Source organism: Pleuronectes platessa, chromosome 12 (assembly GCF_947347685.1).
Source record: "Pleuronectes platessa chromosome 12, fPlePla1.1, whole genome shotgun sequence".
NCBI lineage: Eukaryota > Metazoa > Chordata > Actinopteri > Pleuronectiformes > Pleuronectidae > Pleuronectes > Pleuronectes platessa.
In genome coordinates this window covers 16829235-16851630 of record NC_070637.1, presented here as the reverse complement: position 1 = coordinate 16851630, position 22396 = coordinate 16829235, and the positions used below count along the sequence as shown (strand labels likewise).

The following is a 22396-nucleotide window of genomic DNA, read 5'->3' as shown; positions in this document are numbered from 1 at the left end:
TATCCCCCAGCGGAGGGTTAGCCTTAGAGATGCTAAATGAAATGTGTCATACTCAAATTACTTAGGAAGTATTGAATAAGAGAAAGAAATTGTGACTCATGTTTGAAACAAATGTCAGCAGTGACGTCCTCTGTGGCTGTGAGCACCTCTCAGTGACTCATGGAAGCGTTTGTGAACGTGGCTCTGATGGACGGAGACGGTTCAGTTTCCAGCCTCTGACTGGCGGAGCGATAACACTGGTGCTAATAATAGCTCGAGAGTATTTTGACACAGTTCACCGGGAAGAACTGTGTAGAATACAGAGGTAGCGACAGCAAGTATAGCAGGGGGAAAAACTGCTTCCTCTTTGTTCACACTTCTCTGTCTCTGCTCGGTGACATCATCAGTGAGTCAGCGGCCAGAGCCGGGATCAAAAAGCACAGAGTGAGGTCTGTCTATTATCAGCTGCACATACTGTACACCACGAGACGGCACAAGCAATCACACAACCACCAGAAGGTCTTATTTTTATACAGTCGAAGACGAGACGGAGGAAAACAAATCTGTCATCGGCAGGAGGCAGAGGCTGGGACTGAGTGGGGTCATGATCCAGTCTCACAGAGAGGAGCCTATTGTGGAAGCAGCAGCAACCAACGGTCAGCGTGGAGAGGCAGAGCACACAGCAGCAAAAAACGGATTCAGGTACAGTATGGTTCCTGTGAGCGAGCTCTGCGGTGGGCCCCTCCTCCGTCCCTCCAGCCTCAATGGCCACGGTTGAAAAATTAATGCAGCAAACTGACAACACTTAGGGCCTCCCTCGCTCTCTCCTTCTCTTCCTCTCTTTGCTCCCCTCCCCATGTACCAAACAGGATCAATTACCAAAGCAGGGCTCCACTCAGCAGTGCTAAAGAAACAAGAGGCACTCTCCATCACAGCTGCGTGCGTGTGGATGTGCAAGTGTGTGTGTGTGTGTGTGTGTGTGTGTGTGTGTGTGTGTGTGTGTGTGTGTGTGTGTGTGTGTGTGTGTGTGTGAGAGAGGTTCAGGCAGGCTTATGACGAGCAAAAAGAGGAGAGGAGGAGGAAGAGGAGGAGGAGGAGGAGGTGGTGGTAATAGTCTGTTTGCTTCTCTCTAATGACAGCGGCAGAGTGGATTAGTGAGCCTCCTAACCCATCAGCATCACTCCTCCCAGTAAGTGACAGAGCATGTAAATAACCAGTCGCGGCCACTCGCAGGAACCAAAGGAAAAGAGAGCGGGGGACTAATAAACCGAGGAAGTCTAAATGTGCGGTTATGCGAGCGTTCCGTCCACGCGCCTTCATTTGTATGCGGGTGGAGATTTTTTCGAGGAGCTCCATTTATACAACATCAGCCAAGTTATTCAAATGCGGCACATCTGACTGGAGAGGATAACATAAAGAAAGGCATCAGCAGAAATGGCAGCAGGCAGTAATCCCCCGGCCAGGCCACTTGTGTTTGCCACGCAGGCAGGCAGGCAGGCAGGCAGCGCTGTCAGTGGCGGCACCTATACGAGCCTTATCAGTGGCAGCCATGGGGCTCTTCTAATAACCCTGCTGATGCTCTGCGGTTGCAAGGACAGCCAGGGAGACGGACAAACAGACAGGCGAGCAGATGGGTTTCACTTCCCACTTAAAGAAAGACCCTGAGCTGGAGGTATCAGCCTGTCGCTGCGTGTGCACACACTCTGAGTGCAGCTCCTCGTTTCCGGCGCTTTGTCGCATGCGATGTTCCAACACCTTCGTGCAGGCTGCCACTCTCCTCCAAATGCACTCCAGTGCCTCCCGCCCCACCTATTAACATTTAGTACACACACACACACGCGTTCACACACTGCATTTATGACAGCGTTGTCCAAACTCAGGCACGCTGGCACTGCAGCCCCTGTGACTCTGGCATCATTATCACCATTCAAAAGGTCAAGCACAGTGCTTCCACCCTCTTCTCTGTGATTTATGCCTTTGTGCTATTACTTCTGTTCGCATTAATCTCTATCTGTAAATCTAATCACGCCGCCTCGCCATCGCAGCGCCTGGCACTCTCAGGACAGAAGCTGCAGCCGACAGGAAACGGCTTATGTAAATACACCAGTGTTGACACAAGACGGGCATCACTCAGAGCCTCGCTGCCATGATGAGACGCACTGATCAGGGCACAGATACCAGCTATCACTTTACTCTTCTTTCTTTTTATTTACTGTCATTATTATCTCTTCATCCCTCCAACTACTTTTCATATCTCTTTTTTTTTTGCTCGCCTTCAATAAATACGTTGTCGTTACTGTAAGGAATAAAGAACTATGGAGACAACTGTGCTGTGAGGCTCCATTTCTAGTCAATGAATAACTCGAAAATTGACACCAGTAAATGAGAGGGAGGCCAAGAAAAAAACAGAGCAGACTTGTCAAATAGAAGCAATTTCAGGCCTTCTCTGCTTGCATGTGTGTGAGCAATCATTACCTTCAGAACAACTCCACAACCACTTGAAGCGTCATGAAAACTTTGAGTCGTGCGTGCCTCAAAGGAGCCTTGCAGCACTTTTAGCAGAGTTGCCGGACGTGCGGGTCCGTGGCTGCCACATGCAAGTATAAAGACTTAATCAGGTCTCCTGTGTGGAAGTAGAGCTGTGCTTTCTGAGAGAATTCTTCTGCACGGACTGAAGGGAACCTTGGCGATGACACAGAGAAGCCTGCAGGCCTGTCAGCTCATCTCCGTGCGGCTCAAATCAGCACTCAGCTCCGGAGAACTTGCACTGCCGCACTGACACGCACTCATACACTGGCTGACACGAATCTCCAGCATCATTTCAAACCATCCACTCAGTGCCTCAACATCATACTCGACATGTGGCGTGTGAGTGAGATTTTCACCACAAACCCCGGCTGAATCATTCCGGCTATTAAATTAGATATTGTGTGGAACACGCTCATCTCGAGATCAAGTCCTGATATGTAGTTGAGCGCAAATCCAGCTAGACCGGGGGCTGCAGGGAAGAAGCAGTGTTAAAGGTTGTGTTGAGGTTGTGTTTAATAGTGCACATCAGTTTGTTGCGTTTACTGTGCTGTATCAAAACCCTGATCTATCTACACCAAGATGTATTTTCATATCAACAAAACATTATCATGTCTTAAAAGACTATAAACCATTTCATTTTATTATTATTATTTAATGAGCAAACAATAGCACCAAGCCAATGCTATTAGTAGCAATCTGTTGCAATTCAATGCCTTTAGAAAGCACTACATGCCAGAAGATTATGAGATAAGAAATCAAAACAAAGCCCTAATTCCTACGACAGATATCAACTCAAGATTTCAAGATGACGACTGATATGTTATGTGCCACCAAAATACAAGGAGAGAGCTTTTAATTATTGATGGTGCTGGAGCAGGGAGATTTTTAACAGCTCTCCTCCTGTTATCAATCATTAATGGAGTTTCCATCAAAAACACTTCAACCCCTTCAAGTATCAAATCTCTCTTGAAGGTGGAGGGCCCACATTCAAACATCCCACTTAATCAAAGGGGCACACAATTTGCTTTTTTTCCCCCCTTTCTCTCATTTCTCGCTTGTGCAAATTAGGATAATAACAGCGCAAATTGCAAAATTGTTCACGGCATTAGGTGTAAAAGTAGGCATTTTAGTGGAGGTCTTCTTGTGACTGATGGGGGTTAATGGGAAAATTCTGAATGTTGAAATCGGAGAGGGGGGGAAACAGCCTGCCAGCCAGCGTTTCTCTTTTTCTTTTCTTTTTTTTACTTTCCCTCTCTCTTGTGCTGTATATGAGCAGAGCTGTTTAAAGCTCAGTGTATCTATTCCAGCCCGCTCCGCTCTGTGAAGCTGCAAGGCCTGCCTGGTCAAAGTCATACAGGACACGACGTGCATCAGCGACACTCACACAGAGCCACAACGCTGCTGCCTGCTACCCTTTAAAAACAAGCACAAGGTTACACACAGAGCCGAACCTGGACGTAAAGACGCACAAACGCAAAGCAGAGTCAGCGAGAGTTCACAGCTCCGGTCCGACTTTAAGGGATCCGCCAAGATCTTTCAATCTCAAAGTTCACCGCCCAGCTGCGGGTGCATTGTGCAAAAATGTAGCTTTATCGCTGCAACATATTTTCCTACAATCCCACAACCACAGATGCCACATACACACTCACACCTACTGGGGCTGCATGAACACAGCGGCTAAGTGATAGCAAAAAAAAAATGAAAGAGTACTAATTACCCATCAAGATGGTTTTTACAATCTTCTGTGTGCTAGTAATCTGTGTCATGGCGGAGAGCCAGCGGCGGCTCGGTTCTGTTTGATTTGTAGCCGCAGCTGAGGAGCCGGTCGCACACCATTTGAGCTGCAGTGGCACTTTCTCTCTCACTTTCTCTCTGTCTCTCTCTCTCTCTCACCACCACGACTCACCACCCCCCACCCCCTCACGTACGCACTCACACCGGCCTGTTTAACTGGCCCGACCTTGCCTGTCATCAGGTATAAAACACCTTTTCCAGGCTGCTGCATAACAGGCACATGAGGACACTAAGTGGATTCCGTTGGAGAAACTTCTTTCCTCAAGAGTTCAGGTGAAAAAAAAAGAAAAGTTAAAAGAGAGAGAGAGCATGAGGCTTCAGGATTTAGGACACAGGGCACAGACAAGCTCACACATACTCAAGTTCTGAAATTACTGGTTAGCCGATGGATTACTGGATTGACAGAGAATGTATTCGCCAAGTCTACACCCGTGTCTTGTTGACAAAAAAAAAGTGCTAAACCAATTTCTACCAAAGTTTTTAGAGGGATGGGGTCTGCGAAGAATGCATTATACTGTAAGGAGCAGATGCTGGATAAAAATGTGTCTCTTTATTTAACATTGCGCCATGTAAAACCTTGCATTTTTTTACATTTTTGTCAATTTCTTCAGGGAATAAAGCAAAGATCTGGATACAAATGTTTTTGTACAGGGCCAATTTTTTTGAGTGTGTACAATTTGGTGCAGATTAAATAAAAAAACTATTCAGTGTTTCCCACCACCTCCTTTTTCTGTTTGCTGGCTTGTTTTCATGTTAGTTTGTAAGAAAGATTAAAGACTAATGGGCGGATTACACACTCTGCTGTGGGCCGTTCTAGTTTAGCATTGCGACAGTGTATTATATAACAAGTTTACAATTCCACTGCTGACGTGCTGAACATTTATAAGCTAATGTGTCACTACTTTTTCCAGGTTTAATCATTAACTTAATTATTGGAAATTGAAATCTTAGCCTGATGATTTGAATAGAGAGAAAAGTTATCAGATCAGCAGAGTTATATCAATAATTAATATGTCTCCTAGTTGTAGCGTTACCTTATTTAAATAACAAAAGCCTGTAAAAGTATGTGTTGAAGATGTCTTAGTCACTAATGAGACACATTACAGAGTAAAAGGAGATATATTGCGGTGAATGGGAGTTATTGAGCACCGACATGAAACTATGAAAGAGGGATTTATACAGTGTGAGCCTTGGCTTTGCTACTGTAAGTGAACAGAATTAATGCACAGAGCCAGCCAGTTAATATTTGCTCAGTGAATGTTATCTGAAATTTGCAGCGAGACGTTTTTTTTCTATGTCTTAAAACTCAGTGTACATTGGCCAAGAGTTTGTCTGGTCATACGAGACGTTCCAATCCAAAGCCAGTGCAGACGGTCTAGCCTACAGCTCGAGTATGTCCAGTATATTAAAGACAGTATGTAAACATGTATGTTTTTATATAACTTGCACTTGTAAGAGCATTTGTATTCCTGCCAACAAGATATCAAAGGTCCAATTATCTTTCTTAAAAGATCATTCTAAAAGTAATGTCTCCCAATTATCTCTTCACGGCCTGATTCACATCTCCAGTAAACAAGATGTCAGAGTGTTCAGTTTGAATGGGGACTGGCGTCATAATCTGCTCGTCACACATGCTATACAGCCTTTTACTTTGAGACGCTGCTGACTCATGTAAGATGAGCTGAATCAAAGCAGCTTCACATAGAGTGACTCAGGAGGTTTGTAGAGGTCGAGTGCACCCAAGGCTTTGACTTAATCAAATGGGTCCAATACTTTATCTTAAAAGGACCATACCTGTGCATTCGCAGACCTCTGAAACCGCTGCCCACAGTCGTGGTTTTTTTCCAGTGACCCAAAGGTTCATTGACGTGCAGCCTCTCTGCACAACAGATTGGCTGTGAATTAGGAAAGGGGAAGGTTATTTTTCTGCTGCCATTGCCCGGAATACAATTAATGCAAAAAGTGCAAAAAACTGAATAAGCTCAAGTCTCAGGTGACCAGAAACCGGAAGAAACTCTACCAGCACCAGAGTATTTCAGCAACACACAACTATGAATGCTCGCCCCATGTGTAGGCTTCGTGCATATCTACGGCGATGCAGAAGCATGAACTGGGCTTTCATGATGACATTGGTTTGAGATGGCAGCGGTTGTATCCACGATATTTTTGTTTCATTTGGGAGGAAGTGGAGATGCGCCGTCTAACTTTGCATACAGTGTTGAACCCATTTATAATCAACTGTTTTAAAAAAAAGAGTCATAGCTGTACAGGCTAATTTCCAAGCTTTCACACGGCATTTGGTTTCCATTAAATTCTACTTGAAAATCAACGTGTGGAGCACCGAAGCGTATATTAGGTAGATAATCCATCACAGAGTCTGCTTTGTGTGGCACTAATGGAAGTGAGAAGGCAGGAACAATTTTCAAATCTCTCTAGTATCAAAAAACTGACGAAAGCTAAAAAAGAAAGAGAGAGCAGTGCTTTGACAAGCTGCGTTGTCAGGAAATCAAATCAGAACGACAGGTGATTGAAAACTGATGTGAGAAGGAGCATGTGAATTTAGTTGTTTCTTGCTTGATAAGTGTTGCTCTCGGATATCAGATGTCGCCGCGTCTTCAAATGCAATGATGGGAGTTTTCACTCTCTGCTGTCGCCTGCATCACAACATTCAGATTACACACCTTAAGGGAAACTAAATACTCAATGCATTGTGATGGATTAGCTGCTCCAAATCCCTGCAAGCTAAATTTTATAATTTTGAGAAATTGATAAAGACAAAAGCAACCTAAGGGCTAGAAAATCAGTCTGATAATGTTTGAACGTGTAGAGTCATGTAACTTACAGTGGAGGAGTCTTGTAGTTATTCGGTTACAAAAACCCTGGAGTCCTTTAATCGTCCATTTTCATATTTGTTCTTGTTCTTGTCACTGAGACTGAACTCTCCTGTTTTGAGGTAAACGCCACTGCAGCACCTGAAAACTGAGCCTGATCAATACACAGACATTTATTTCTCAAGAAGTTATGTGAAGTTGTCAAACTTGTCAGACGCCAAGAGTGTCAATCCGGAGTTTTACCGTTTTTTTTTAACACAACTGAACAGCCCCACTTAGGAGTCTTTATTTATTCTGTCATTGGTTTTGTCATTAATAAAAATGCCCCGGGCACAAAGACAAAAAAAACTGTTAAACTGTCAAAATCCTCCTTTCACGTCAACTGCACATCATTGCAGCTGATGAACAGGTTGATAAAGCCCACATTTCACTCTGCTCTCTGCACCTGTGAGTCTGAGGAAGAGCTTTATCTGAGAGACAAGACACTGCCAGCTCAGTTTGACATACGCAGTCCAAAAGACAGATGCTCCACAAAGAGACAACAACCAGCTTAATACCCTGGTGTGTGAGTGTGTGCGCGTGCAAGCACTGCGGCTGAGTGCTATGTGAATTTTAATGAGAAAGACAGAAACATAGAGACACAAAAAATAGGACCAAAATGTAGAGCTGGAGCTCTCAGATGTCTGGATTGGCGGCTGCTACTCCTTGTGACCCCGATGCTTCGAGCCACAGATCAGATCGGGGACACTGCGCGACAGATGTCTGCCCCGGCGTTCTGTTCCAGGCATGAGTGCTGCTGGCACACACCAAAGAAGGGAAGAGAGAGAGAGGAGGGGGGGAGGGGGGGTTCGCAGAAGGGAGTGAGAGAGGAGAAGGAGATGGATGGTATGGAAAAGGAGAGGAGCAAAAGAAAACTGAGACTAGAGAGGAGAAGGAAGAAAAAAAACTGAAAGCGGAGAGGGGAACAGGAGAGTTCAGCCCTTGGATATCAGACGTCACACCGGGTTTCGTCGGCGGGACAAGATCTCCTCTGTCATGTTTCTGTCAGACAGCAACCAGTTTGGTCAGAAAGTGACACGGCAAGTTAAGACATACCTCTAGCTGTGACTCTCACCCTGACTGACCTAGAGGGAGGACCAGGAGACCTCACATGAACTAAAATCACCATTAGTCTCTTTTCTTTCAAACCAGGAGGCTGTCACACACTAAATAATGAACTTGTGAATGAGGGAGAAAAACACACACATACACACACACAAGCCTCGCGTCTGAATCCATGACAGGAAGGGCCTGATGAAACTAAGGGAGAGAGTGTTTACAAGCCATTGATGCCTCTGCACATAACTGAACACATGACCTCTCGCACAACGACTCTGCCCCTCCACTTTGAGGAGCAACATGCAAAAAAGAAGATGAGAGACGGGAAGAAAAGGAGCTAATTATAGCAGCGCAGCAGGATGCCCAGAAACAAACTTGATTATCATCATCGTCAAGACGGCACAAAGGAAACCTGCTGCCTCCCCCCTTCCACCACAATCCAATAGAGAGGCTTTTAGCCTTCGTAATGATTTAGAAAGTGACAAGTCAAACAGATTTACTGTGACAGCCTGAAAGGGACCAGCACGAAGACTATTATTGCTCACGTGACCAGACCTCCTCACCCCCGCTCCTATACACCCCCACCCCCGCCCCCTCCTGCCTGTTCCAGGGGACAGCGAATAATACAGCCGGCTCAATAGAGGCAGGCAACTATAGCCTATTCAACCCCCCCTTCTAACAGGGAGGGAAACGCTCTGCTTTGTGGAAGTTGTTAGTTACTTAAAGCAGCAGCCCACCCCCCCCCCCCCCCCCCCCATGATAAGGATCTGGTCACGGAAAACTTGTGGCGCAGGGTAAACGGAGATACCTTTGTGCAGTTCTTAACACCATTACCCGAGATTTATCAGATTTAATGAGCCGTGAATGTGACGTGAAATGTTTCAGCTCACGGGAGAGCACCTGACAACATCTCCACAGCGGCCTTGCACCTTCCACCATGAAACTCTATAAAAGCACTTATTTAACTGCAGAGGAGCTTCATTAAAAAAGGCATAAAACGACTATGGCACCACGCATTTTATTATTAATAGATTTTAGAGAAAGAAAGAAGCTTCCCTGCTTGTTTAACATTTGTAATAATCAGAGGGTATCTTTTGTGCCCTGAGTGAGAGGATCTACATTTGACAATTCCATCCCCCTGAACTGTGGAGTAAATGTGAGTTTGAGTAGCATCGGTCCCTCCGGGCCTGAGATGCTTCGGCCTGGTGCAGTCATTATTTCTTTCCCCTCCATCTCCTTTTTTCCTAGAAGGTGAAAAACACCTTAGCTGTTCTGAGCTTTGAAAACAGAGCCACCCCTAAAACCATCAGAGCTGGCGGCAGAGGGATGTGTGCAGAGAATTCTCAAGGAGCAGAGACCCCCGGGCTACGCGGATTCATTTTCCCCCTTACTGGCTTCCAAAAACAAAGGAATTCCAGAGAAAATCAGGGCAGGACCTCACCCCAAGCCACCACCGCTGCTACTACTACTACTACTACCCCCACCTCACTCCCTCCCTCTCCCTCTCTCTCACACACACATGCACACTCACACATTACACGGCTACATGCACCCACACAAACAGACGGCAAAGCAAAGGTGACTTCATGCAACCATCACAGAGACACACCTCCTCTCTTGTTATACAATCATGTTGATTTGCTATCAGGGGAGACATGGTTACAGAGACATGACAAGGAGAAGACGCCGAGGGTGTGTAAGTGTGTGTGTGTGTGTGTGTGTGTGTCAGGGGGGAGTTTGGCCCTAATTCATATTTCAGAGCCACGTCTGTTGCTGCTGACCACCGCTAACCAGAGGTAGATATCGGCTTCCTCCACTTAGGCACGTATTAGCAGGACATTGAGCAACAGACTCAAGTGTGGAGTCCGGGCTGCGGTATGGCAAACTGCTTTCCCCCCCCCCGCTCCAAAAATATGAGCCAGACATGAAACGTGTGATGTCCTCACGTGTATCTTTAACAATGTCAACACATGCCACTCAGCTTCCACTCAGCTCCCACCGGGCGGCCAAGTAAAGGTTAGCGGATGACTGTGAAAGCAATGCCGCTAAGCTGTGTAACGACTAACGTCTGTAACGTCTGAGTTATGGTCGTTGTTGGGACACATTTAGAACTCATTTACACCAGATCATTTACTTTGACTGAAGAAGTGTTAAGTTATTATAACAAATTAGGACATGATCAAATCAAAAGCCTTTTCCTCATCTCGCGTTCCTCAATCATTATGAATAATATCTGTAAAAAATATACAGTAGGCGACACTTGACACCAAAATGTTGCTGTAAAATGCTTAAAATTAAGTTAATTTTGTGCTTGGACTAAATACTTATTAGCGAATAGCAACCCAGCAGCCTTTAAAATCATAAAACACAGGAGCCCTTGTTGTTTTGTCAATAATGTTTGCCAGATAATTAAAGAGCCCTGGGAGACAATGATAAACATTGTTTAGAGGCCGATCCCTGGCAAGCACCAAGCAGTGTATCATCGCTGTCTCCGGAATACACATGATTAGCGTGGTCTCATTACTGATATAATAAACGACGTGGCTTTGGTTTGCTGGGAGGACGCACTTGCAACAGGGGTAGATTAGAGGAAAGTGGTGAAACACATTGCCTTCCGTGTAACAACCCGGGAATAAAGCAGAGAGGGAGAAAGATGGGTAGTCTGAGGCGGCAGCAAATAAGTGCTTGTGATATTTGCAAAGTCAGGTCTGCAGCCGGTTATAGCACTTCCAACCATATATTATAAATTGCTGAGATTGCCGTTTAATAAAGTGGACTTTTAAATTCTTTGCTTCTTTATTTGTTTCACTCTAGATCATCACCCCTCCCTCCTACTCCCTCCATCCCTCTCTCTTTCTCTCCCTCGCTCTGAAGTTAATGCTGCAGCTCGGCCCCGGCCCGCCAGCTCCATCTCTCTTTACAGTTGGTGTATCCACACAGAAGGTTTAAAATATGCCCCCTTTATCTGAGCCGCCCAGGCGGGAAAATGAAAGGGATGTCAGTCCTTAGAACCCTGGGAAAGCGGCTGGCCCAACCACCGGTGTCAAAACCAAGGGGAGGGCAACAAGCGGGCAAACACGCTGCACACGGTAATAGACTGTTTCTGTCGCTGAGCAATGTCGTAGAAGCGGGAAGAAAGCGGTCTTAGTAGGGCAGTGGAGCTCTGGATTTCATGCCTTTATGATTTAGGGGGCTCTCCGTAACAACCACAACTGGCTTTATCAACAGAACAAAAGAAAAAAACATCCTCTAGTCTGCAAACAGAAATACCATTGTTAATGTACGGCCAAGACAAATTAAAACTACTGCTCCATATTGCCTACATTTCACCATTTGCCCTCCATGCATGTGAAAGAATGAGCAGACACTGCACGGCTCCTTCTTCGTGAGTGACATCGCGGGCAAAGAATAAATGCTGTCCCTTAGCATTAGTAAATCCTAGTTAATTTACTTTGTCACAAAACAAGGACGTATGTATCCCTGGAGGCCGTGTTGGAGACAATTCGACCACCTCCGGAGAAACTGTGCCATCACTCTCCATCTCCCACACAACCTCCAGCGGAAAATCTGCAGCACCCTGTACTCCGAGTGCCGACTAGACAAGAGGCTGTTTATAGCACAAATGATATAATAAACAAAGCAAGTTATCTTTACAAAAAGATCCATTAGCGGCTACGAGCGGGGAGGATTAGCATCACGCTGCGTGGAGGGTACGTGAAGTGGATGTCAAATTAGCCTGCATAATCTGGAATCCCCTTTAAAAACACACTGCTGTTGTCTGAGCACATAACAGGTTTTAACTTATTGACTCAACCCAACAGGCGCACTTCTCCGGCGGACTGGTTGTTCCAACAGCTGGCACCAACTCAAGCGCTGCGCACGTTGCAGGAGAGCGAGCCAGAGCGCCGCCCTGACTCCTGAGCGGGATGTCTGGCAAGTGAACCCATGTGGGACACTCGTGTAAGGTGCCTCTCCTGAGGGCGGCTGCAGTCGTCGGCGCTCTGGCTTGCGGGCGTGCACCGGTGTCAGGAGATACAAGGCAAACACTGCAGATCAGTACTGAAACCGTAAACCCACTGACCCAGCATGAGGAGGGAGAGGGGACTAATTAGTGACTGTACTTACAACTCAAAGGAGACGGAGAGAGAGACGAGGAGAGGGGAGGGAGGGAGAGAGCACACACAACGCGCACACACACACACACACACACACAGACACACAGACCACGGCAGTTGCAGGATGAGAACAATGAGTTTGTTTAGCTTAAACAGGATTTATATGCCAAACCGACACACGCCGACGCCACTCACTCAGACACACTATCTCTTTTTCTCTCTCCATCGCTACACCTTCTTCCCGCTGCCTCGCCGACTTACAGCTGAGACAGGCTCTGTGAGGATTTCATCAGCAGTAAAAAAAGAAAGTGAGGGTAATTGCTTACGATGGTGAGAAATCTTGAGTGCAGGCGGCAGCGGTGGGCGAATGGATGGATGGATGGAGGGAACATTTTGTTCTTCCTGTGCGGGCTTCGACGCTCATATTGTTCCCGGTGAGGCCGGGTGTCATTTATGATTCAAGGGCCCCCAGCCTCTCTGCGGATGGGAACAGGACATGGGCCATTGTGACGTCCCCTGCGCTCATTTCTCAAAGAACATCAAATCAAACATGCATGAGACGGTGACAGAGGTGGGCCAGCAACTTCACTCTCCCACTCTGCACTCTGTTTCACTCTCTCGTCTCAGGAAGAAAAAACACACACACTTAGAAGACTGCATGTTCCTGACGTTGGGAGAGCCCAAGGTTAAGTAAGAGCTCCACCGAAACAGGAATTATGTTTTGCCTGTGTTACACGATTTAGACAGATTATTGTCAACAGCACAACAACTGGCAAACAATGCAAAACCCTGACAGGGCCAACCTGTTTCAAACAACACAGCTATAGCTACTGTCGGTCGCCAAACAAAAGTTTGTTTCTATACCTGAAGTTATATTCCGCACCTTTTTCAGATGTTCTCAGACATGAACTCCGAACAGGTCCAAACAAATGGGTGTGGACATAATCTTGACTTTGCCTTATATGTATGAAAAACGCAGTCGGAGATTGTCCAGGTCCGACAAGGTCAAAACAAAAGGAAAATGTCCGAAGTGTTCAGGTGACGAGTGACGCCTTGGTAGAGCTTACAGGAGGCAGGACCTGAGAAACAGCAGCAACACATCTACTCACTCGTGGTGGATTCTCTTGACATTTTCCTGCCGTGTTGTCACATGGGCTCACTCAGACATTATCTGGAATTTGAATGGATGGCTGGAAAACCCCCGGAGAAACTGACCAGGAGAGTTACGTTCTCACGCACAGCCCCTCCAGACATTTCCAGAGGAATATCCAGAGTTCAGAGTTTTGCGCTAAAGACTCAGCAGTGACTCCCCTGACAGTCTGAGCCACCTATGGAGTTGAAAACCAGCCGTGTGTCAACCGCACGACCAGAACCACAGCGCCTAAGCTTTGCAGCATGAGGGACGGTGGTGAGGAGCGTGTGGCATTGAGGTCGTCTTATCCCTCGGCCTCATGTTGGTCCACTTTTGGCTCTCCGCACCAAAACTGATGTCATGCAGTCAGCCAGCACGCCGGATGAGTTACATCTGCTCGGCGCTTCATTTTCTCTGTATTACTTACACTGCAATTACCAGGTTTTACTTGAAGAGAGTTTTAGCTGAGGACTTATGGGTAGAATTACAACGCCGTTTAGGAAGTAGTTATGTGTCTGACACGAGGGCACAACCTCAGCTCAAACTGAACCGTTTAAGATGTAACTCCCTCTAAGCCCCGACTCTCAAAAATTAGGCTTTAAAATGCTCCGAGGCAACACAAGTTTTCCTTATTAAAAGACTGAAATAGGCACTTTGAAAAACAAAGGCTCAGTCTAGATGAGATGCGCTGCCAAGGCGGACCGCAAGTGAGACGGAGAAAGCAAGAAGAAGAAGAAAGGCTGACTTTTGCTCGGGACATGAGTAGGGGGGCTCGGGCTGACGGCGAGACACCAGACTACAAGAATCCGTGTCAGGCGAACAGGCGGCAACGAGTGTTTCCAAGCACTCCTCCAACCAACAGTGAGATGAAATGTCAGGGCTGTCAAAACATTGATTAGCGTTCGCCAGGTTTTAAACACTTAGCCGGCTGCAGCTGTGCCAGCACACAGTAAACAGCGGCAACTTGTTAAATTGCTGAGTAACAAAAAGCTAATTACTCAGACACCAGTAATTAGTTGTTTTCATACTTTTAATCAGTCCTAGCTCGCTCGGCATCGCGCAGAGGTTCAGAGATTTGGAGTTAAGGTGAACATCTCCACCTCGCCCCTGTCTGGGAACAATAGCTGCAGGTGTTAGAAAACTTGTTGCAGCCTGATGCTTTTAACATAGACTGAATGGTGAAAGACATGTGAAGTTACGAGAAAACTGATTCAAATACCCAATAAGGAGTATTGTCTTTTCTGTTTCCATCAGCGCTGGCTGTGGGAAACTTCAGTGCATTCTTCCTAATGTTTAGCTGCAACTTGTATGACTGCCACAGGATGTGCTGTCACTGTTTTCGAACATGAAATGAACTCCAGATTTTCTTCTGACTTTCTTTTGAGGTATGTGAGAACGTAAGTGTCTGAGTCAGTTGCTGTGGGCCTTCTCCAGATAACTCCTGCCTGTCCCCAGGTAAAAAGTCCCATAATGTCTGAGTGAGCCAGGGCAAAGCAGGAGTGGGCCCGTTGATGACCTTTCTAACACAACAATGAAAATACAAAAATAATACAAATATTTCAGGATGAAAAAGAGGTCCGTTAAACATAGAATACACCAGAGAAGATGTCAACTTGGAAAGACTACAAGACTAGAGAGTAGTTGTTGATCTGGGCCCACGCTGCTGTTGATGTGCTGTAAGCAAACAAACGCGATCTCCTCAAACAACGTTACGTCCTGTCTCCTTTACGCTGTGCCACCCGTCACCTGGATGCTCCAGAAACGTCTGTGTTGTTGTGCATGTCTGAGCTGAGAGTCTTCTGCTGCCTTCTTCATATGTGAAAGGCAAACGCCAAAAGAAAGTTGGAACCGTTGTGCAGACATTCTCCGGGGTTCATGTCTGAAAACGGCATCTGTCTCTGTTTGAGATTTCACTTTACCGGCATCATTCCCTCCACATTATGGCACCGAGGCCCCAGACAACCCCGTCTGCGTGAATGTGCACTCGCATTTGCACCCAGCACCGTGTTAGACAGCCTTTGAAATCACCCAAATTTGATTTCAATGTGTGTCTACCAGAGCCTTTAGCCTGTTTAGTGAATCAGACACTCTTTCTGTCTTGTCTCACAGCCCGGCCGGCCGGCTGGCTGGCTGGCTTTTTTGCAGAGAGGCCCCAGGAGGGACAACAGAAGGAAAGAAAACTCTCACACACGCACACACACACACACATGCACACAAACAACGCACACTTCCAAGTTTCTAACAGTTGCAGATGGCTTTAATTCCTCGCCCTCCTTCTTTCACAATTCATCAGGTAACCCACTCTGAACAAGCGTGCCTTCTTTTCATGCTTTGCTGAGATGACTTCACGTTTGCTCTGGTTCTTTAGGAGGAGGGAAAGGAAAAGGGAAAAAAAAAGAAAAATAGTCGAACAGCACTAATTAATGTGGCGCGGCTGACAAGTGTTGCTGCTGAAACAATTTCATTACATCACCGTTTTAAATTACCGAGAAAGGAGACATTGGAGGGAGCACCCAATTCAAAAGCTGTTTAACGCGCTGACATACAGGGAGTGGACACAAAAACAGGGACACCTGCAATCCAATGCAATACTCCTGCAATAAATACTTACTGTGCTGAGCCTGTGATGTTTAATTTGAGTTGAGAGTGTGGCAGGTCTCTGAGGGAATGGGGATTTTTAGGGTGGCTGATGCCAAAATGTCCTTATTCTTATCTGACCTGAAGCTAAGAACACAGGGCAGATTGGGGAGGATATAGATTAGACGTTGAACATTTGTAGGATAACAAAGGTCAACTCAACAATAACAAAACACTGCTGATCTGCACCTAACCACGGCTTCCTTGCACTTTTAGCACCTCCATAAGTTTAGATGTCCTGGTGCAGGGTGCAAAGCATGACAGCCTCCTCCTGCTGCTGCTTCTCCACCTCCTCATCCCGCCTGGAGCCCCCTTTTCCTGGTGCGCTCTGCCCCGGCTGGCCTCACATCCAGACGGGAGGAATTTAACGGGGGTGGTCTGCCAGACTTACTTAATGGCAGAAGTAGCCTGCAGTCGAGTGGAGCAGCTCACCACCACCACCTCTCAGCTGCAGGGAAAATTGGGGTTCATGTCCAAGAATCCAGATGTGTGAGCTGGACTGTTTGCAGGGATGCATGCATGCACTGGAGGTTACAGTGCATGTAGATTACTGCAGCGTTGACATAAATATCCCCACCTGCATTGAGAAAGCGAAACTTTACTTGACTCCCATTCATTGGTGGGAGCCACTGGTCTCTGATCAGCACAATCAAGTGTTATCAGTCATCAGCCAGGAGGGGACATGTCACTGAAGCGGTGTGGCACGCTGCTGCCTGACAGGGAAACACATGGACGTGTCTGCTAATTGCATTACAACAGGTAGGTAACAGGCTTGGAGGGGAGTCAACAAGCCCAGACACACTGTTAGCTAAGTGACACACATTCTCAGTTTAGCCTCCACACGGAGCCCCCAGCTGATCCACGTCCACGCACAGGACACGATCAACACAAGCCCGACCGGTGCCTCCACGACATGCGGACACCCCGTGTGGAAGTGAACCTGCACGCACGCACCGACTCTCGGCTCCAGAGCCGCGGGATGTGCCGCGCGCACACACAAACGGCTGGATGCTACGCTGCGCTACCGCTCGGGCAGCCGGAATCTGATCCTCCACCTCCAGCCACTAGCCAGCCAGCCAGCCCCGGACTCGAGTTCACCAGCGGCTGCTGGAGGTTCCTCAGGGGTCAGCCTATTGTTAGCAGGTAGTGTGTGTGTAGTGTATCTGTGTGTGTGGTTGTGTGTGTCCACCCCCTCGTCAACGAGCAGCGTCCGAACCCCGCTTCACAACAGCGACAGCACAGAGAAATAACCGCTCTCCCAAACTTACTTTCAGCTCGGACCTCGGTGGCAAATCCGCGTATTGTTCCTCCAAAGAGCCTCGTGTTTCCGCCGCCGCTGCGCTCCTCCGCTCCGCCGCTGCCTCCACTCCACAAAGACCGACGTGAGAGCCCCGGAGACGGTGCGAGTCAGTGACTGAATCAACTACCGTGGAGCTCCGCAAGTTGAAGTGTCAGATTACACTGGCTATTCACTTACCACGGAGAGCAGAGCTGCGAGGGCCGAGCCGAAAACACGCACCGGAGCTCCGGGAACGCGGAAGCGGAAGGACGCCGGAGCGTGGAAGGTGGAACTACGCGCTAATTGGCTGCTAACGGCAGCAGCAGAGGCTCCGGCTATTGTCTGGTTCCCTGTCATCATCACAGAGGTGTTGTCTCGGTGTCCCAGCCTGTGAGGTGATCACACCAGCACTTATACTGGTTCAGTCAACAGCAGCTTATAGCAAAGAGTACAATACACTTGATAACATATATTATTATTAACAATACAGTTAGATATATCGTATGTACAATAAATACATTATAGTTATATATAAAATATAGGAAAATATATTTATTGTAAATATTAAAATTAGTAGTTCTATTTCTCATTGAATGTATGTATTAAATTATGTTTTTAATCATATGACAGTTATTATCTCTAAAAGATTTCACTTTATTGTTGAAAAATGTAACTTACTTATTTATGTTGTACTTACTTAAAAATGAACTCACATTACACTTTTAAGTTCATCAACAACAATAATAAGGATAATAATAACAACCATTGTTGTAATTAACGTTATATATTGCATTCTGATTTTAATCTCTTAATTTTGTTTTATAATATAATATTATGATATTATATTATAACTTACTAGTCGATCCATTGCTGTAAGTAGTGATATCAGAATATAAACGTCTCCATTATGTTTCACTTCCTTTTGTGTGTGTGTGTGTGTGTATGAGTGGTGTGTGTCGGTGTGTGTGTGTCGGTTTGTGTGTCTGAGCCTGTGCAGCCGGCCCTCCCCCTCCACCACCCCGCTCCGCTCCAGCAGCTCCGGCAGAGGTGCTCCGTGTTTTGCGGGTGGCCAGTCTCCGGTGGAAGCCTCGGAATAACAAAGACGTGTTTGAGAGCAGGCTGGGCTGAGCGGTGACGTCAAGGAACAATGTCTCTCCCCCCGACACACACACACACTCACACACACACACACACAAACACACACACACACACACATACACATACACATACAAATACACATACACACATACACTCACTCTTCCCTCTCTCTTCCTAGTCAGGCAAGGCTGAACTGCCCAGAGGGAGGGCGGCTCAGCTCAGCTCTCAGTGCATCAGATAGAATCACTCACTCCTCATGCTGTGGCTGCACACACCATGTAAACACCGTTTTTTATTTTGTGTAACTGTGAAAATTTAATTAAATCAATTAATTATATAAAGTCACTAGAAATAAAGCGTCATAACAGACAGGCTAGAAAAGCCGGCCCTTGTGTGTGTACTTTAAAAATACCTGGTTTCCTTTGGCTGATCATTTTAGATAGGCCCATAGGATCATCAGTAAAGGTGACAAGATTAGGTCTGTTTACAGGTAAATCACAATTTCCCCTCACACAATGTTGTCAGTCCAGGGGTCAAATTCCTGTCAGCGGCTCCTGGCCCAGCCGGCCTCCCTCCCTGCTGGATGGGAAGGAAGGGCCTGCCATCCTTTTAGCTTCCTGCCTGCAGGGCTCCTGACACTGATGCAGTGGGAGCCGGCACAGGGTATCAGCAGCGTGGGGGTGGGTGGGGTGTGTGTGTCTCTATCACTGTGTCTCAAGGACACCCCAGCCCCCTGGTCGGAGCAGCTATCCACACTGATTGGGACAAATGGGACCGGTGACATCACCAGCTCTGGCAGTCACTCATTTTTATTTTCGAGGGGGCCCGTTTCTTAGATGGAGGGTGGGTGAGCAGTCAAAGACACAAAGCCGTTACCTGTAACTCTTGATCTGACTTTCTTTCGTTTTATAATCTGAAAACAGCTTATGGAGTTGACCCTTGTCTTTGTCCGGACACTGCTTCTGTTATTGAAGTTTTTCATGTGTCACATTGCAACAGACACACTGATGTTGACACTATGATTCTGATATGCAGGGACTTCCTAAAATCGTCAGCGACCAAGTTTGCTTTATGCCGTTTTGGTTTCAGCCTGATCATAATATGAATCTGTTCCACATCATCCATCAAGTTATTGTTTTATACCATCTAAAGGCGACAAGGCCTTTTAAGGGGTAGCAGGGTCCTGCAGCTGTGCCGGGTCATTCTGAAAATCTCCAGTTCAAAGAATGGCTCATGGTCAGAAGTCATCGTTTTCATAGTGAGGCTTGCACCCCAGCTTCTCCAAAATAATACGGCCAGATGGCTGCCAACAAGATGGATGGACTGTAGGTGGGGTGACTTCAGCTTGAATTGGCTCTGTGTATTATTTCATACGAGCAGTATTTCAAAGAGCTGAGCGTATGCATCAAAAGAGAACAAAGAAAAGTCTCAGTAAAGCCTGCTCCGACAAGGTTAATACATATTGCATTGTGTTGGACTGGATCAAATTAACATATGAAGTGTTTGTTCAGACCATTAAAACATCAGGGATGATGAAGGCCAGACTTGGCTCACGACTTGTGTTGGAACACAGGATGATGTGTGTTTCTCTCGGCCACCTTGCTGTGGGCTTTCTGCTTGTGACAAGGCTTTTCTCTGCAGAGGCAGCAGGGGGAGTGATGGATGCTGCTGGGGCTTCATGTAGCTACATGATGGAGGGAGACTTTCAGTAGTGCTGACATCAGCTCTCCCATTCACACTGAGGTGTGATGCTTGTTTACTAGTTCTATCATCAAACAGAGAGTGACTGAGCCACTGACTGATTCTTCTCTCACACAGAGGCAAAGATCAAGAAGAGGAAAAGCAGATTTCATTCTGTGTAAATGTGTTTTTCTGACCCTGGGCACTTTGGTGAATATAATGGTGATCAAGGATTAACATTAACCTCTTGATGTTGTATAGAAATTATTGTGGAAAAAAAAGACAACAACTACAATGGCACTCAATAGACCACACATCTCTGTCAAGGCCCAACAGTCCTCTTAGGAAACCACATTTAAATCTGCTGGATCAAGGTTTTATTTTCACAAAGAATCAGTCCCCTTAACACGCCTTTTGTCCCCTTTAAGATCATTGAATTATTCTCTGAGGAATTGATGACAATCTAAAAAACAAACATAAAAAATCCTGCCATATCTTGTAATATGAGAGAAAGTGAAAAAAAATATTTCTGGATCTGCCCCGTTTTGCAGATCTGCACCAAAATGTTATGGGTTCGTTGTTGGCCAATGTTCGATCCCTCCTCTGAGTTCTGGTTTAGTGTTTGTTTTTGCATGACCCTGCTGAAAACAAACAACAAACAAACCATTGGACAGTAGGGAAAACACAACCTCCTTAACCTCCTAGTAATAATAATGATAATGATAATAACACTAATATTAAGAACCATCTTATGTCCAAGATTTATGATGTGCCCAGAAAAATGAATCTAATGTAAAGAAGTTACACCACATCAGCCATTGTGTTGACCATAATGAATCAGTTAATGTTGCTGCATCTTTAATGAAGTTCACAAAATCCTTGTGAAGACGACCTTGTGATTCAGTGATTTCTCTTTAAGTCCAATAAAGAAGAAAAAAAGATCAAGGACCAAGAAAAATTAATAACATTTTATCTGGTCTTTTCTGACCCTGCTCAACAACACTGTTAATTAAATAAATACAAGGGCAAACAAGGATTAACATCTTACTTACTATTTAGAAACATATGTGATTATAAAAGTGGTGGCGTTGTGTAAAACATGGTATTTGAATTTTAAAATGTGACTCCAAGAAAAACTTGTTTTGACTTGATTTTCTTTCAATTGACAAATTGCATGATAAACGTATCATTCCAGGCCTAACCATGAGTTAATGGCCACACTCCAGTATGAGCACATGATCAATAGCTTGTTGTGATTGAGTTAAATGAGCACTGAACCCATGTTGAATACCCCACCCCCCCAAAAAAACAAGTGACTTTTGTGTGTGCGAGCTGATCAAACTGATTGAGCGGCTGACTGATGGGGGAGTTAATATTTGGGACAGGCTGAGAGGATGTGGGGCAGTAAATGGATCACCTCCTGCGGAGAAAAGCCAGAAGAGCACTATTTTAAAAGAGGACGGGAGAAGTCTGCTTGAGTACACCATTGATTGTCTCAGGCTGCGAGAAGAACAAGGAGCTGAGAGTGAGCGAGACGGAGAGAGGGACAGAAAACAGATGATGGGACTGCTGGCTTGTGGAAGCTCGGACAGCCATTTACAAGTGCTCTCGCTCTCTCTCTCTCTCTCTCTCTCAGACACACACACACACTGTTTCTCTCTCTCGAATGTTTTCTCCATTTCTCTTCTGTTTTTTCTGCAGCGTATGTCGTCGGAGCGGTGGCAGATAACGCAGACAGCCGGGGCCCCATGCTGACTGGCCCGACTGGCTGTGGGGAGCACAGAGGCAATCAATGAGTGCTCACAATAGAGTGCCAGCATTCAGATAGCTAACAGCTCCCCGAGGCCATGGGTGTTGAAGAAGGGGGTGGTGGAGGGGAGGGGGATGATACAAGGAAGGGAAAGAAAAGAGAGAAAAGCCAGGGGAAGGTGCAGGGTGAGCAGATTCCGTGCTTTAACACATGGGTGTCACAGGATGTTTCCACGCCACTGGTAGAAATAAAGAAGATATAAAGCGCACATTTCCTCAAAGCTGCTTATGCTCAGTAGAGCGTGTGTAACTCGGGGTCAACGTTCAGTTCAGGAAGTCTTGGCTGCATCTGACGCAGGACTCTCCGGTTATGAGATGTGAAGTGCGGAGTGGTGTTCTGATGCTCGGGGGTGATGGCTGCAGTGATGCTGCTATTTTTAGTTGGGTTCTTCTTGGCCTCATTGTGGCACGGTTT

General features: G+C 46.2%; 1 protein-coding gene across 1 annotated transcript in view; it reads right to left on the bottom strand.

The window, feature by feature from the left end:
- Nucleotides 1-17637, bottom strand: part of zmiz1a (zinc finger, MIZ-type containing 1a) — a 98933-nt gene extending 81296 nt beyond the window's left edge. The window contains 1 exon segment of the mRNA XM_053436196.1: nucleotides 17384-17637. The gene's annotated coding sequence lies outside the window, so the exon portion shown is untranslated.
- Between the last annotated feature and the right edge of the window lie 4759 nt (nucleotides 17638-22396).